General features: G+C 48.9%; 1 protein-coding gene across 2 annotated transcripts in view; it reads right to left on the bottom strand.

Moving 5' to 3' along the window:
* Positions 1-12,653, bottom strand: part of GTPBP8 (GTP binding protein 8 (putative)) — a 143,085-nt gene that overhangs the window by 54,420 nt on the left and 76,012 nt on the right. The window lies entirely within an intron of this gene.

Raw genomic sequence — 12,653 nt, 5'->3', positions numbered from 1 at the left:
AATGTGGAGAAGGTTTGTTTGGGGGGTGTGAAGACCGAGGGTGACATGGAAGGCCTTAATGTTTCTAATGGAAGAAGGAGGAGTAGGGGTTCCAAATTTGAAGTTGTATTATCAGGCAGCTGTATTGAAAGCCATAAGGGATCATTATGGAGAAGATCCTCGAGTACAATGGGTGGCGATAGAGAAAGCCCATTTGACCCCCTTCTCTATATTTGAGGTGGGTGGACCAGGGCAGTCGCAGGAAATCAAATCAGCAGCAGTAGTCGGTTCATATGTCTTTACGACCCCTTTGCGGAGGGTATGGACAGGGCGTGTAAACAATATGGGGTGCAGGGCTGCAGCTTCCCTCTCAGTCACTTGAAAGATTATCAGCCATGGTCCACCCAATACTTCGCGAGACTGAGGGCACAGATGGAGGAAGTTGGAGTGACCTGCTGTAAGAATCTATATGTTCAGGACACGCTCATATCCTTAGGTCAACTGAAGGAGATCCTGAAAAGAAGAGTATCCTTTTACAAATGCTTTCAGAGCAGAGCCTTTTTAATCAGTCCACAGGCAAAAAGAGATTTACATAGAATAACAGCCATGGAAGTGGTGTTGTTTAAATCTAAACCCAGGACTTCTGGTTGGGCTATGGAGGAGTGAGGAAGTGGTGTCTCGCTACTCCGAAGCACCAACAGAATCAGTATTTAGAATCAGCTTGTTTTTCCCAAAACGAAAGTAAACTGACTTGGGCAGAAAGCGAACATCGAGGCACTTGGAGAGGCAGTGGTTTCAGGTGTGGTGGCGCCAAAGTTGGTGAGAAAAGAGAGCCGAGAGAAGGGGCGAGGAGCGGAGGCCAAGATGGCGGATAAGAGCCAACCGCCGTCTCCGACTCCGAGCTCACAGTGGGCGGCAGAGATTATTCAGAAGCTGTAGAACAGACAGTAGACTCCAAATTCCAAAAAATACTTTACAAGCTTGATGGCATGGAGGAGCGGTATGCAACTATGGTGATGGATCTCCGAGAGGTGCAGCAGCGAGTGGGAAGTGTGGAGGACACGGTGCAGAAGCTCTTGGACGAGAATCCAGCACTACAGGGGGGAATTCTGTGTGGAAAGAGGACACAGGCTGGGTCCACGAAGTGCAGGCGAGACTCGCCCTAGAGTGACCATTTTTAAGGTGCTTAATGATGCACATAAAATACAGGTCCTACAAGCGATACGAGGAGGCAAGCATTTACACTACCAGAACAGTCGAGTTCTTTGCTTCCAGGACTATTCTACAAAGGTGGCAGCAGCTCGGAAAGCGTTTGTACCAGTATGTTCCAAACATTTTGATCAAAAAATTCGCTTTAGCCTTTTATATCCAGCAAAATTAAAAATAATGGATCGTGATCGGGCTCATTTCTTTGAACGGGTGGAGGAAGCCAAAAGTTTTCTGGATAACTTGATGAGCACAAGATCGGAGCCTGAGTGAGGGGGAGCATGCTGGAATAACAGGCAAGCAGGAATATGGCATCTATTGACAATTATGCTGACAGAATAATTCGTTTGCAGTTATGTTGGATGGAGTTCCGTGAGTTTTGGGGCTCCGACGATGAGTTTGGAACTTTGTTGACTGATTTTGTAATATATGGACACTCTGGAGTGGCTAGACATGGACACTAAGTGCGCTGACTAAGCGGGGAGAACAGAAGGAGAAGATCGACTAGAAACTATCAGGCTGTGTATAAGTTATATTACAGATGGGTAGGGGCGGGGGGGGGGCGAGATTTCTGTTCAGTGTTGCCTCTGTTCTTGCGCTAATTAGTGTGGGTGGGAGAGATAAACAGAAGGTCTGGTAGCAGGATGGTGGAGGGAAAGGGGGGTAGTGAGCATTGGGTGAATATGTTTGGATAGAATGAATGGGGATGGTGTTTGGAGGAGTAGAAGGTTGAATGGGGAGGTAGGGGAGACTGTGAATGAGAGAGGATGAGTGATCAAGGTTAGGGGGATGGCTATATAGGAGGAGACAATAGGGGAGAGCAATGATGAGTGCCAGGGGGGGAGGGAGGATATGGGAAGTGCGGAGGGTTGGTTCTGAGATATTTATGATTGTCTTCCAAAGTTATTCTGGCAATTGTTGTGTGGGGACGTTGGGGGTGGGGGAATATGAGTTTTGTTTACTAAGGTGGGTATGGATACTTTCAAATCAAGATTAACGGCCTGGTGAAGGGAGGCTGTCGCTGAAGGGATGAGGGGGGATAGAGGTTTTCTAGGTGCAATTGGAAAGGGTGGCTTCAAGCTCAGAAACGGAAGGGTTCCGGGCAGTTTCCGGACTGGTAAAGGGTTTGGGGAAGGGAGGTTGGAATGGGGAGGGGCAAGGGGGAAGGGGAGGAGGGGTAGTGCAACGCTTAAAGTGCTAGGCTGTGTTCTTAGGGGTCTCTTAGGCCTATGGAGAATTCACTTCATGCTAGGGGGATGGAGGCTGGGACATTTCCTTGGTTTTGGGGTGGTGGAAGGATATACATTGGGAATAAGAGTTCACTGGGGAAAGGTGGGAGTAGGTTGATATGTCGGGATTGAAGATAATAACTTGGAATGTGGGGGGTATACACTCACCCATTAAACGACAGAAATTGTTAAAAGTATTGAGAGATAGGGGGCCTCTGTTGCCTTTCTACAGGAGACGCACCTTTCGGTGGAAGAACATCTGAAATTAAAAAAGTGGTGGGTGGGAACTCTTTATAAGGCGCCGGCAGCGGGAAGGAGGGGGGTGTGTGGTGATCTTAATAAAGAAGGGATTGCATCTGGAAACCAAGAAAGTCATAGCAGACCCAGGGGGTCGGTTTGTGCTGGAGTCAGTAGTCTTGGAACGTCAGCCGATGTTATTGTGTAATATTTATGCTCTGAATGTGTTTGAGAGGGAGTTTTTCAAAGGGGTGATTAAGCAGATTTTGGGATTGGGAGATGTACCAATAGTGATGGGAGGGGGTATGAATGATGTAGCAGACCCGAGGTCAGGCCGCTCTGACCCAATGGATAGGGAATTGGCTAGGACAGAACGAGGGATGCTGCTCTTTGAGTAGACATTGGGATTGATAGATGTCTGGCAAACACTCAATCCCTTGGAACGAGAGTACACACATATATCTAGAGTGCATGACACACTGTCCAGAATAGATTACATGCTGATCTCACAAGACCTTTTAACGCAAGTAGAAGTGTATATTCTTTCCTCTTTTTAGGCCTGTTACTAAGGGCTAGGCCTAAGGCCTGTACTGTTTGGTTCTCACAAGTTAGCCTACTAACTCAGCATCTTGTGTAACAATCATTGCCTTCTCAGGAGCTGAGAACTGATACTTCATAACATTTGTTTGCAGCTGAGTATGTTTTTCATATAAGGTGGATGTAACCTTGATAGTTGCTAAGGGACTGAGGACACAGTGAAGCCTACCAGTATGTTGCATTTGTGGAGAGAGACAGAGAGAGGACACAAGGGTATCGTTCTGACTGTGCACGCAGAACAGATAACTGACTAGCCAATAGGTACCGATTTTGCACGTGAACTCCCATCAGGAGAGACTGATACAATACAGGAACAATCCATATATGGTATAAGGCAACCTAATGGTGCTAGTTTATGGGAAAATCACATGATTTATGAGAAATGGAATTTGCAACAGTATATATGTGATGTCCGGGAGGTGTTAGCTGAGCAGTCCTTGTCTTTCAGAATGCGCATTTGCTGACTGACAACCTGCTTCAGGGAGAGAACTGTTGTTTGTATTTTTTTGTCTCTTTGATAATAAAGGTAATTACTGACTGCGCCTAACGGAGTCTAAGTTCTCTTTCTTATTTTTCCAGCTGTTGGGGCTGTAGTGCTTTCTCTCCCAGTGGGGGCTAAGGGACAGAAAAACACAGAAGAAACCAGGATATGGCCCCTAATGGTCTCGGACCATGCTTGGGTCGAAGTGCGGTTTAGTGGTGAATCTGCCTCAGTGGGGAGTGGATGGAGCTTTCCTTCTTTTCTCTACAGGGACAGTCATTTCCTGCCATTTTTAGCCTCGAAATGGAAACTTTATGCAGAAACCAATGAGCAACATAGATCAAATCCGGTTTTATATTGGGAGACGGCTAAAGCAGTCCTTCGAGGGGAAGTTATCTCCTATGTTAGTCACCAGAAGAAGGTGCGAAATAGAGAGGTGCTGCGTTTGAAGAGGCGGGTGACTCTTCTCCGTAGACAGTTTGGGGAGGCAAATTCTTTGAGGGTGAAAAAGCAGCTGGTGGAGGCACAACAAAGTTTAAATGAAATGTTGCATAGCCGGGCGAAACGATCACAGGATTATTATAAATATCAATTATACCGGTTTGCGAATAAAAGCAGTGGTCTTCTTGCTAGGTTGGCAAAGGGGAGTGTGGGTCGCTCTAAGGTGTCAACAATAGAGGACTCAAACGGTCAACATCATGAGGACAAGGCCATTAATAAGGTTTTCTCCGAGTTTTTCGCCCGGTTATATGAATCGCAGGACTCACTGCAGGAGAATAGTGAGGTTTATCTGTCTAGTATGGAGTTGCCTAGGATCACAGAGTCTGAATTGGTTAGGTTAGGTGCTCCGGTGACGGTGAAAGAAGTGGAGTGGGTGATACAACAGGGGGCATTGGGGAAAGCCCCTGGGCCGGATGGTTTTCAGAGTGAATTTTATAAATTGTTGAAATCGGAAATCAGCCCGGTGTTGACGGAGGTTTTCAATAGCATTGTCCAAAAGGAACAGTTGCCTAGACATCTTAATGCAGCCCAAATTACAGTTAGTCAAAAACCAGGTAAACCGGCAGACCGGCCAGAATCTTATCGCCTAATTTCGTTGCTTAACACGGAGGTAAAGCTTCTGGACAAGATTATGGCGTATAGGCTCTCTAGAGTCCTTCAGTCTTTGATAGCAGAATCGCAGGTGGGGTTCACTTGTGGGCGGGTAATAGCGAAAAATATGAGGAGGATATTAGCAGCATTAGAAACGGTTAGAAGGGAAGGGACCCCGGCTCTATTAATAAGCTTTGACACTGAAAAAGCGTTTGATCGGGTGGATTGGGGATTCATGTATAGGGTATTGGAAGCATATGGTATAGGAGGAGGATTCTTGAAAGCAGTAAGAGCATTATACGCAGACCCGCAGGCGCAGGTGTATGCTAATGGATTATTGTCGGACAGTTTCCCGATCAGTAGGGGAACAAGACAGGGGTGCCCACTGTCGCCGTTGCTTTTTGTTTTAACTCTAGATCCTTTATTATGGGAGATCCAACTTAATCAGGGCATAAAGGGGGTATAAATAGGGAAACATACCTTTAAATCGGCAGCATTTGCGGATGACTTATTAATGCTTATAACGGAACCTAAGACATCCTTGCCAAATCTTATGGAAAGTTTAGTGGAATTTGGGGACTTCTCTGGATTTCAATTCAACCTCTTGAAATCAGAGGCACTGGCGAGCTCGGAAGATGTGAGATGCTCATGGGGAGGGGGGCTTCCCTTGAGGTGGGCGCCAGGGAAGTTTTGGTATTTGGGAATACAGTTAGCAATGAACACCTCAGTGTTATATAAGATCAATATATCCAAGTTGCTACAGGAGATGAAGGAACAACTGGCAATTTGGTTGGCTTTGCCGGTATCGTTTTTGGGTAGGGTGCATCTAATTAAAATGATCGTTTTTCCACGGTGGCTCTATGCATTACAAGCCTTGCCCCTCTGGCTAACTAGGAGAGATTTGGTGGCATTTCACTAATTGGCAGCAAGGTTTTGTTGGGGTGGACGGAAGTCGAAAATTAAGTGTAAATTTTTGGTGGGCAACACTGTGTCCGGGGGGGGGGGGGGGGGGGGGGGGGGGGGGGGGAGGGGGGGGTTGGTGTTCCCTGATCTTAGGAAGTATAATCAAGCATGTTTGCTTCGATATTTAAGGGATTGGATGTTAGGTTCTAGTACCTACACAAACATGGGATTGGAAAGGAACTACTTTGGTCCATGGCATGTGGTCTCATTGCTCCACGCAGCTAGGGGGCAACTGGCAGAGCAATTCAGGAGTATTTTGCTTCGGCCTTTGTGGCAATTGTGGAGAGCAATACTTCTGTTATGGCGACAGAACCCCTTGAGTAGCGTGTGGTTATGGCGACAGAACCCCTTGAGTAGCGTGTGGCTTCCCTTACAGGGGAACCTAGATTTTTCACCGGGACGGGACACTAAGGTGTTCCGCCAATTAAAAGAAAAGGGAGTGACCAATTTAGAAAGTTTAATTCAGCAGGATGGCTCTTTTTTGGCCTATCCGGCCTTTGCAGAACTTTGTGGGCGGGGCCCATCCAGCATACTGGCATATGTTCAATTGGCTCATTATGTGCGATCGCTGCCGAATGGCAGTTTGTCGCCTCGTTTTGGTGAGCAGCTACGTGAATTGTTAGAAGGCGATGCTGTAGGTCAGGCATCAATTTCATGGTTTCACAGAGAATTATGCAAATGGGAACAAGCCCGGGATTTGCAGGTGATTGCGGATAGGTGGAGCACGGAGGTGGGAAGACCGATATCCGCTAAGCTGTTATTGGCAGCCCTTCAAAGTGGTCCTCGTATGGTGCATAATGCAGAGCTGCAGGAGTGTCATTTCAGATAGGTACACAGGGCATACATCTCCCATAGACAAGCCTTTTATGTGGGGATAATGGATTCACAGTGTTGTCCTAAATGCAAAAGAGCTGAGGCTACACTTTTTCATGGTTTGTGGCAATGTAGGAGGATTTCCACATATTGGTCAGCAATATCTCGCTTTTTACAGGAGGTCTTGGGACGAACATTTGTGTTAACTTACGAGAGAGCGTTATTTAGTGCACCCTATGGCGAATGGGTAGAAGAGGAGAAAAGTTGTTCCAGGGGAAGGCTTGTGTCCTGGGGAAGAAATGCTTATTTATCTATTGGACACAGGATCACCCTCCCTCCTTCTGACATTGGAGGAAAAACTGCATGAATTAATGATGTGGGAAGCTAGGGGTGTGGGCCTGTCACCGGGAAGGCAGCGGAGGTTTCTAGCTGTATGGGGGGCGTATTTAAATAAAATCTCACCAAGGGCGCGTAGTCAAATCCTGAATAAACTTCCTTGGAATGGGTAATTGTGGTTGTCCGGCTCTTTGAGCATTGCACTGGGGTAGGGAAGGTTGGGATGTGGGGGTGGAGGGGAGGGTTAGGAATCGGCCGTTTCGAGGTATGCAGTTTTGTATAATGCTCGTTAAGGGAACTAATAATGCAGCAGGTGGAATGTGTAGATTGTTTCTGGTACATTTTCAATATTAGGGTGATTATATAGGTAAGGGGGAAGGAGGGTGGGTTAGGGGGGAAGGGAGAAAATGTTTAACAAAAAGGTTGATGATGGACTTTAACACTGTATTTATATTTTGAAAGTTTTGATGGTGGCATTTTTGTTTATGCCAGGCACTGGATGTAGTTCTTTCTTTTGTTTATCATCAATAAAAATGTTGAAATATAAATCTAAATCCAGGAGAAGGTTGACCTCTAAGATACATAAGAAGTTGATTCAGATTTCCCCTCCTGAGCAGATGCAGGCAATCTATCAGTGGGAGAACTGGTTGGGGGTCACCCTTGAATCCAGGAGAGTGGAATGCCTTTCTATGCTCAGAGATTCATTGGTACATAATAGAACACTTTCCTATAGTCATTTGAGAATAAGAGCTCTCACATTCCCAAAATAGGGTGATGATCGTACCTCCAGCAGTTATTATCAATATATATTGTTTGCCTTCAAAACTATTTTAACCGAGCTGATTAATATCCTTCAATGGCATGGTTGTAAAGTTGTTATGTGAAATGTTATTATGAGGTTGGGGAAGGGGGAGAAATGGGGAGGGGGGACTTGGGGGTTTCTTGTAGTTGGCTGGCCAAAGGTGAGTCATTTTTACCTCAGAAGTAATGAGCTGAAGTGATCAAAGCATAATTGACTGGTTCTGTGAAAAGTATTACAGAAGGGAAGGTTTGTAGAGGGGTCAGAGACTTGCTGGGAGGTATTATAACTCAATTTTTGTAAGAACTTCAACTGTTGTAATTAGGCCATGTGTATTTTGTTTAACTCAAAACTCAATGCAGCTTACAGTGGCCTTAAACGCCGGAAACCCCCGTCGGGGACTTGCCAACAGAACAAATAAATGATCAGAATTCCTAAACTCATTTGACATCTGCAGATACTGCCACAGAGCCCTGCGGACATCCAAAAGGTGCAATTGCCCAAAGGAGTCCGGAAACTCCTCCTTAGAGAAGGAAGGAAGAAAGATGGGCTGGTTGAGGAGAAAAGCTGAAACCACCTTAGGCAGAAAAGAAGGCACCGTATGAACAGTTACCCCAGATTCCGAGAACTGCAGAAAAGGATCCCGACAAGAAATAGCCTGAAGCTCAGACACTCTTCTAGCCCACGCCATTGCCACTAAAAAAAACTGTCTTGAGAGTCATATCCTTCTCAGAAGCCCGTTTAAGAGGCTCAAACGGAGATCGCTGGAGCGCCTTGAACATGAGCCCCAAGCTCCAAGCCGGACAGGGTGACCACAAAGGAGGACGGAGACGAAGCGCCCCTCTGAGAAAACAGAGAATATCCGGATGAGCAGCAAGGGACAATCCGGAGACTTTCCCCCGGAAGCAGGCCAACACTGCCACTTGAACTGGAAGGGAATTGTAGGCCAGGCCCTTTTGTAGCCCATCCTGCAAAAAGTCCAGCAAGAGCGAGACTGTCGCCAGAGTCGGCGAGATAGACTTTGACGTACACCACGCCTCAAATGTGCGCCAGATCCGAGCATAAGTCGCAGAGGTATACCGCATGCGAGCCTGCAAGAGCATGGCAATAACCTTATTAGAATAGCCCTTGTCCCTCAATTGCGCCCTCTCAAGAGCCAGGCCGTAAGACCAAAGCGGCAAGGATCTTCCATAGTCACCGGACCCTGAACTAACAGGTTTGAAACCTGAGGCAAAGGAAGAGGCGCGTCCACCAGCATCCGCCGGAGATCCGCGTACCACGGATGCCTTGGACAATCCAGGGCGATGAGAATCACCAATCCTCGGTGCAGAGGAATCCGAAGTAGAACTCGCCCTATCAAGGGCCAAGGAGGGAACGAATACAGGAGGCCCGAGGGCAAAAGTTGAGCCAGAGCATCCAACATCACCGAGCGAGGATCTCTCCTTCTGCTGAAAAAGCAAGGGACTTTGGCGTTTACGCTTGACGCCATGAGATCCAAGCCTGAAGTCCCCCATTTGGCACAAATCTGAAGAAAAGCTTTGTCTGCCAGTTCCCATTCCGCCGGGTCGATTTGATGTCTGCTGAGGAAATCGGCTTGCACGTTGCCCTGACCAGCTATGTGAGCCAGGAACAGCAGCTCTAGGTGGTGCTCGGCCCAGTCGCAGATCTGAGACACCTCCGCAGCCAGAGCCCTGCACTGAGTGCCGCCCTGACGATTGATGTAGGCCACTGCTGTCGTGTTGTCTGACAGAACTCGGACAGGAAGACCCTTCAGCGTCCTGTGGAAGGCCAGAAGAGCCTGAAATATCGCTCTCAGTTCCAAGCGATTGATGGACCATCCCGCTTCCGCGGTGGACCACAGACCCTGAGCATAGCATCCCCGGCAATGAGCTCCCCAGCCCGAAAGGCTGGCATCCGTTATCACCAGACACCAAAAAGGAAGAGCCAGTGGCATCCCCTGCCGCAGCCTGCTGTCAGAAAGCCACCAATCCATACTGCGCTGGGCCGCAGGAAGCCACCTTAGTCTGCGTTGGTATTCCTGGGAAATCGGAGACCTGATTCTGAAGCTTGAGCCGCCTGCTGTCGGGAAGAAAAACGAACCCCAAAGCCATGTCGAACCAGGACCCCCAAATACTCGAGAGACTGAGAGGGGGGTCAGGTGACTTTTGGGCATATTGACTACCCAGCCCAGTCTGAAGAACTGTAACAACTCTGGCTGTGGCAAGACGACTCTTGTCTGCCGAATCCGCTCTGATGAGCCAGTCGTCGAGATAAGGGTGAACTATGATACCCTCTCGCCTGAGAAAGGCAGCCACTACCACCATGACCTTGGAAAAAGTCAGAGGGGCAGTCGCCAGGCCGAAAGGCAAGGCATGAAACTGGAAATGTTGGCTCAGTACCGCAAACCAGAGAAACCGCTGATGCGACGGCCAGATGGGAATATGCAAGTACGCTTCCTTGAGGTCCAGAGACGTGAGAAACTCTCCTGGCTGTACCGCCGCAATGACGGAGCATAGGGTTTCCATGCGGAAGTGTCGCACTCCTAAGGCCTCGTTGACTCTGCGTAAGTCGAGGATAGGTCTGAACAAACCGCCTTTTCGAGGCACCACAAAATAGATGGAGTAGCGACCGCAGCCGCGTTCAAAGGGAGGAACCGGAACCACTGCTCCGAGCTTCAGCAACACCTGCAAGGTCTCGTATACTGCTGCCTGCTTGACTGTGCCGCACTAGGACTCCAAAATCGCGTCTCCTACTGGGATGGCAAATTCTAGCCGGTAACCTTCTCTGATCAGGTCTAGGACCCACTGATCCGAAGTAATCTTGGTCCACTTCTCGAAAAAGAGAGAGAGATGACCCCTTACTGCGGGAACAGATGAGTGGACCGGTGCCACATCATTGTGGAGGACGCCCCTGAACTTCTGGACATTGCCCGGACGCCGCCGCGCGTTTGTCCGAACGAAAGGAGTTCTGCTGCTGGAAACGGGTACGTTGACCAAACCCTGCAGAGCGCCCTGGGCGATACCTGCGAGCTTTGCTAAAACGTGGCCTGGAAGAGGAGGGAAAAGAAGGACTTTTGGAAGAAGGCCTCGGCCTATCCTCTGGCAACCGTTGGGACTTAAGAGTCCCCTAGGTCCTTAACAATTTTCTCCAAATCCTCCCCAAATAAAAGAAGGCCCCAAAAGGGTAACCTCACCAGCCTTTGTTTAGAGGCCATGTCAGCCGCCCAATGCTGAAGCCAAAGAAGGCGGCGGGCAGCAACCGCCACAGACATCTGCTTAGCCAAAGCCCTGACCAGATCATAAAGGGCATCAGCCAAAAAAAGACAGGGCAGACTCCATACGCGGGCCAACCTCAGCGAGAGAACCCGCTCCATCGACGGGATGCTCAACCGCCTGCTGCAACCAGGAAAGGCAGGCCCGAGCTGCATAGGAACTGCAAATAGCTGCCCGTAAGGAAAGGCCCGAGATATCAAAGGGCCACTTCAGCGCGGATTCCAGCCGCCGGTCCCGCATATCTTTCAAAGCAACCCCTCCCTCCACCGGGAGAGTAGTCTTTTTAGTCACAGCCGTGACTAAAGCATCCACTTTAGGCATCCCAAAGAGGGGTAAAGGTGACACATAGCCATGGCCACCTTCAAGGGACCCTCAGGGTCAGACCATTGAGCTGAAATAAGCTCTTGGATGGAAGCATGCACGAGAAAAGCCCAAGAAGTCTTCTTAGTGCTAGCCATCCTAGGATTAATAGAAGAGGCAGCACCCTCGTCAAGATCTTCAATACAAAGGGCCTGTAAGGCATCAGAAATGAGAGCTGGCAGCTCGTTGCGGTGGAAATTCCGAACCACTTTAGGGTCATCCAACTCCTGTGGCAAGCAGCCACCCTCATCTGGATCATCAGTCCGTGAGGGCCTGCCACACCCCTCAGACTCCCCAAAACTAGACCACGGTGGAGAATAGAGTGAAGAGTCCCCCTCAGATGGGGTATTCACTTGTCTACGGCTTAGCGTCAGCCAAAAGCTCGTGAGAAGAAATAAAGTCTCCAGCAGATGCTGGGCTATCAAGAACTGAAGGCAACCCAGTCCGACAGTAATTGTCAGGAGCCTCAGGCAGTGCTCTTTTTAACATAAAAGCCATATGCATCAGCAGCACAAATTCAAGGGAGAAAACTCACCCTGTACATCCGCCCCCACATTGGGGGAAGCGGAGGCAAAAGCTCCTCTAGAAACCTCGAAACGAGGCGTGCCCCCTGCACTCAGACCCCTCTGCAACCGTGAGGGTCGAGTCATGCGGCGCCTCCAAGATGGTAGCAGCTGCCAACTCCAGCAGGCGGGAAGAATCACCGCCCGCCATGCTCATGCCAGCATTAGCATCTAGGCAGCATGTGCTGCAAAGCCCCGCTGCTGATTTGGGCTTCCCACAGTGGGAGCAGCGCTTAACCCGTTCAACAGTCATCAACTACAGAAAACAAAATGGCACCTTCACGCCAAAACTTACCCCGCACAGAGCGCTGTCAGCGGGAACCTCCCCGGAGGAACTGGGCACCACTCTCACCTCAGGAGACCGAGTCAAACGAGCTGCGGTCAAGCTGCACCGAACCAGGATCTCAGGAGAGAGCCTCTCTCTGTTTTTTTCTTGTTTTTTTATTACTGTGAGGAAAGTTAGAGGCAGGCAGCCACAGAGGAACTCCGGGATCAGGGGGAAAGGGGTACGGCAGGGACAGGGAAAAACAAGTATGCCTTTAAAGTGGGCACCACCAGCCACAACACCCCCTGCTCTACTGGCAATGAACAGGAGCCACCCCAGGCAGAAATCCAGGAGCTGAGAAGCGACGTTCACACCTGCTGGGAGATAGAGTTATACTGAAGGCAGAGGGGGTTGGACGTCCTGGAACACCATGTGCTTTCAGTGTTCTCTATATCCACCTG

The sequence above is a fragment of the Microcaecilia unicolor genome, chromosome 5, assembly GCF_901765095.1.
Source record: "Microcaecilia unicolor chromosome 5, aMicUni1.1, whole genome shotgun sequence".
In the NCBI taxonomy this organism is placed as follows: Eukaryota; Metazoa; Chordata; class Amphibia; order Gymnophiona; family Siphonopidae; genus Microcaecilia; species Microcaecilia unicolor.
This window is presented reverse-complemented; position numbering and strand designations above follow the sequence as displayed.